The following is a 5578-nucleotide window of genomic DNA, read 5'->3' on the forward strand; positions in this document are numbered from 1 at the left end:
GAATGGCGTCCTTCGGGGAAGCGGCAGGAGCAAGAGGATGCGTTCTTCAATGCGCTTAAGACTGAAGCCAGTGTTTCCTGAGTGCTGAACAGGATCGCGCTTCTTAGCGGCTCGGCCTAGGGGAGGAGTCTGTCCAAAGACGTCCCGGTCCCTAGTTCCGCCTCCTTGCTCCAGCCCCGCCCCCTGCTTTGGACCCCGTAGCCCCGCCCCTCGCCCCTCCTCCTCACGACTGGCGTTAGATTAGCCCCGCCCCTGGACACACCCCCGCCACGCCCTCAAACCCGGCCCGCTCTAGCTCCGCCCCCTCAACCCCGGCCCGCTTCAGCCCCGCCCCTATCCCCACCCCCGCCACGCCCACCAGCCCGGCCCGCTCCGCTCCAGCCCCGCCCCCTCAACCCCGGCCCGCTCCGCTCCAGCCCCGCCCTAGCCACACCCCCGCCACGCTCCAGCCCGCCCTAGCCACACCCCTGCCACGCCCACCGACCAGCTCCGCTCCGCTCCAGCCCGCCCTAGCCACACCCCCGCCGGCTTCCAGTCTCACCGCTGCCCTCCGTTGCTTCCTCGCCTCCTTCTTGCACCTGACACCTTCTTGGCCTGTCCCGACGCCCTCCCACACTCATGGCTCGCCCTCCTCGTCCCTGACCCTCTAATGTGCCATTAGGTATGCTCGGCATCCTTCAATCGCTCTGTCCTTCAATAAGCATGTAGAAGGGAATGGCAAACCACTTTAGTACCTTTGCCAAGAAAACTCCAGGTGGGATTGTAGAGAGTCAGACACACAGAAAGGACTCTACAAATCCTGGTTTCAGAGGACAGACAGTGAAGAATGAGGCATGCATTTTCAGACATAAGCAATAGGTTATTTTGTTTTGCTTTTGTTATGAAGGTGAGGGCTGGTAAGTCATTGGGAAGTGACAGTGATGTTAAACAGGGCATCAACAAAAAAATCTTTTTAAAAGGAAGAATGGGACGTCTTAGTGGATCAGTATAATATGATAAAAAAATAGGGATTAACTGTGTGCAGAGCATCATACTAGGTGCTGGGGAAGATTTGTTGCTGTTCTTCAATCTGCAAGAAGACCATGACATCAGGGAGATGATGTCATGACAAGTACATGAATTTGATTTGAATGAGGAGGTGCTGTGCCAAGTCACCAGCCTCACTTTCTCCTCCAGAGCCATCTGGATCCAGTGGTCAGATATGAATCAGGACTGGAGATGGCCCTGGATACAATTCAATCAGAGAGTTAAGTGACTTGTTCAAAGTCACACAACTAGTTAGTAGCAAGAATCTGAGACTGGATTCAAACTCCTGTCCTCCTGACTCCAGGGCCATAATGTGCCATCGTAGCTGCACTAGGGGAGATTTAAAGCTAAGATAAAATCAAGCCCTATCCTAAAAGAATGTACAGTATGGCTTACAGTTGATAGTAGTGTCTGGGGGATAAGATAGCAACACAGATTCTTATAATATGCAATGTAGCATGATAACTTAATGATAGCTATCATAGCACTGTATAAATATTATCTCATTTGATCCTCTCAACAATCATACTGAAGCAGACAGAGATTAAGAGTCTAGTTGAGAGTCACAGAAGCTAGTAAGTGCCTATGATTATATTTGAAATCATCTTGACTGTAGGTCAAGCCTCTATCCACCGAACCATCTTGCTACCTCTTAATTGCTGTAGAAAATTATTATCAAACAAAATACTGAATGCAGTCTGCAAGAGAAAGGCATTATTGACTAGGAGAGGTCAAATTAGAAGATGGTATTCAAATTATACATTAAAAGATAGGCAAGAATTCAATAGACCAAAAGCAGGAGGAAGGGCATTCCATGTATAGTGAACAATTTCAACAAAGTCACAAAAATGTGGGAGTCCAGGATGCATTCAGAAATTGTCCAGTTTGGTTGAAGAATAGAATGTATGTGAGGAGTATTATAAAATAGGTTGGAAAGGAGGATAGTGCCATAAGTCAAAGGTCCTTAAATACTTTCAAATAAATGATAAAAAGTAACAGTAAGACAAGAAAGATTTTTTAATAAGACCAAATCTTTACATAAGAAAGATTATTCTGTAAGTATTATATAGACTATATTTGGAGTGGAGAAGAGGGAAGGGTAAAGATGGGAAGACCAACAAGGAAAGTATTGAAATTGGTGGGTAGAAATCAGAAAGGGAACAGGTTTAAAAGAGGTTGCAGAGTAAAATCTATAGGACCTGGTAATGGAATGTATGCATGTGAAAAGTGGAACAGGGAGAACAAAAAATAACACCAAGGTTAGAAATATGGGAGCAGTAAGAAGTCAGAATGAGGAGAAGCTTTGGGGAGAAAGAAAAGGTGGTCTGTTTTGAACACATTGACTTTGAAGTGTAGGTAGCCTATCCAAATTCAGAAGTCCTGAAGGCAGCGGAGATGAGTTCAGAGATCTAGAGATGACAGGACTAGAGATAGAAATGTAGGAGTCACTTCACTAGAAGTCATGGGTTGAAGAAGGGAATGTTTTAAAATTACATTATAACTGTGCTAACCACTGGGGATCGAGAGGAGAGGAAAAACAATGACAGAGCCTTAAGGATTGTCCACTTTAAGATAAGGAAAAAAATGAGTCAGGTAAGGAACCTGAAAGCTTGTTATGCAGAAGTACAAGAACTGGTACCTGCATAGAGAAGAGACATTACAAGGGAGGAGAGCATATTCAGCTGGTAGAGATGGTGGGTCCACATTGTCAGAAGTTTCAGAAAGTTCCAAGAAGAGAAATTAAAAAAAAAAAGGATATTGGAGCAATGTCTCTACTGGTTCTATACCCCAAAGAGATTATGAAAAAGAGTAAAAACAGGGCAGCTAGGTGACGCAGTGGACAGAGCACCGGCCCTGGAGTCAGGAGTACCTGAATTCAAATCCAGCCTCAGATACTTAATAATTACCTAGCTGTGTGGCCTTGGGCAAGCCACTTAACCCCATTTGCCTTGCAAAAACTTTAAAAAAAAGTAAAAACATCACAAAAATATTCCTAGCAGCCCTGCTTGTGGTGATAAAGAATTGGAAATTAAGTGAATGTCCTTCAATTGGGGAATGGCTTAACACACTGTGGTATATGTATGTCATGGAAAACTATTGTTCTATTAGAAACCAGGAGAGATGGGAATTCAGGGAAGCCTGGAGGGATTTGCATAGACTGATGCTGAGCAAGATGAGCAGACCAGAAAAACACTGTACACCCTAACAGCAACATAGGGGTGATGATCCACCTTGATGGACTTGCTCATTCCATCAGTGCAACAATCAGGGACAATTTTGGGCTATCTGCGATAGAGAATACCATCTGTATCCAGAGAAAGAATTGTGGAATTTGAACAAAGACAAAAGACCATTACCTTCAATTTAGGGGGAAAAAAACATTATCTTATTATGTAATTTTGCTATCTCCTATGTTTTATTTTTCTTCCTTAAGGGTATGATTTCTTCCTTATCACATTCAACTTAGATCAATGTACACCAAAACAATGTAAAGACTAACAGACTGCCTTCTGTGGAGGGAAGGGGGGAGGGAAGCAAGAATAGGGGAAAAATTGTAAAACTCAAATAAAATCTTTCTATTAAAAAAAAGGCATTGGATCTAGCCATTAGGAAATAATTTTCATTTGTGACTTTCAAAAGAGTTATTTCAGTGATACTGAAAGATGTGACAAAGAAGAGAGAGTGAGTCTGGAGGAAGTGGAGGCATTGTGTTAGATGGCTTTATTTTTGTCAGTTATTTTATCAGTAATGGGGAGGAGAGGGAAGATGGGATAGAATAATGGACAGATTGGGTCCAGGGAAGGCATTATTGGGACTTAGAGACTTGAGCATGTTTCCCTGAAGACAGAAAAGAATGGTCAGTGAGGAGACCTTAAAGATGCCCCCCAAAATGAGTTGACTTCTAAAGTGAGGTCTTAGAGACTATCAAGGTTCCCTTTAGGGGGATTAACCCAGGAACCAGTAATGTCTCTTCTCTATGCAGGTAAGATCAATAGCATGCTAGAAGGATAAGCAAAAGAGTGATAATGTGAAGACTTGAGGATTTGAAAGTAGTAAATTGGGTGGCTAGGTGGCATAGTGGATAGAGCACCGGCCCTGGAGTCAGGAGTACCTGGGTTCAAATCCGGTCTCAGGCACTTAATAATTACCTAGCTGTGTGGCCTTGGGCAAGCCACTTAACCCCATTTGCCTTGCAAAAAAACAAAACAAAACAAAACCTAAAAAAAACTAAAAAAAAAGAAAGTAAATTAAGAGAATTTGTGTTGAAAGGCCTCGGTCTTCTCAGTGAGGTAGGATTTGCTATAAATATAGGATTTATGGGTATGGTTAGTAGGAGGGAAGAGAAGCAAAAGGTGTGGAATAGTTGCTGTGGGAAATGTGATTAGGAGATGATTTTTAAAAAGAGTGGTGGTAGTGATGGATAAAAGCCCTGGGGCAGAATAGTATAGTGAATGGAGAGCAAACTTCTTCTGACACATACTGGCTGTGTGACCCTGGGTGAGTCACTTAACTCCTCTGTGCTCTAGGGAGGGGCAGGGAACATCTGACAGGTAGGCCATTTAGTCTGGCACTGCCAGGGTAGGACTCAAAATTGAATCAATCTAGGAGATTTTTAGGGGTAAATTACATGTTTGACCAAATATAGCCTTGTTTAGAATTCCTAATATTTTAAGACAAGTCCCCATTCCTTCATCCCAGAGGGTAAAGTAGAAGGCAGGCCCAGGAGTACTGAGGGTCTAGCAGTAGCCTTTGGCAAATGGGTTAGCCTTTCCAATAATGGAGGGGGAGGGGTGCTTTATATAAAGTTATTTGCCAAGGCCATGGAAAGAACCAGAGGAAAGGGAAAGGGAAAGTCTCTGCCTTGGGGCAGGTGACTGTGAGTGGGCCTCCCTCTGGGGCTGGCCATCTCACACAGACCACCATGGAAAGGCAGGAGGCTTGGAGGACTGAGCAGGATGTTGTTTCCTGGCTGTGGTACAAGTCAAAAGCCAGGAAACTGCTGGGGTGGAGTGCGATGAGGAAGGAGAGGCCAAGAGTTGAGAAAACCTGGTTCAGGCTTCCTGAGGCTGGGAGACTTTCTCCTCCTGGGGATGAAATGTCCACTTGGGCCATAACTTTTTCCTCTGAGTATATCTGTATATGTCCAAATTTGTACATGCCTGGGCCCACTTGTAAACTTGTTTGCATGAGCCACAGCAGGGAGAGTGTAAAAAGATCTGAGTTCAAATCTCTAATTCTGCCTCTTTCTAAGTGACTGAAGAAGCCCCTTGTCTTCTGTTCTTTGGGAGTCTCTGTTTTTATCAGAACAATGAGTAGGTTGGCCTGGAAATGCTCTAGGATTAGTTCCCAGTCCCATGAAGTTTCCAGGAAACCTCCACGTGTCTGCCCCTGTCCGGGATGTGCAGGCTTGTGTGTCTGCACAGACTTCTGTGGAAGTGCAGAGAGATGTGTGTGTAGGAGCTGGGGGGAGGGGTCACTCAGGATGGGAAGGGCCTGGAGGTTCTCCCTTGGGAAGGGCAAGGTTTGGGTTGGGTAGAAGTTGCTAAATGTG

The sequence above is a fragment of the Macrotis lagotis genome, chromosome 1 (assembly GCF_037893015.1).
Source record: "Macrotis lagotis isolate mMagLag1 chromosome 1, bilby.v1.9.chrom.fasta, whole genome shotgun sequence".
NCBI classification, from domain to species: Eukaryota; Metazoa; Chordata; class Mammalia; order Peramelemorphia; family Peramelidae; genus Macrotis; species Macrotis lagotis.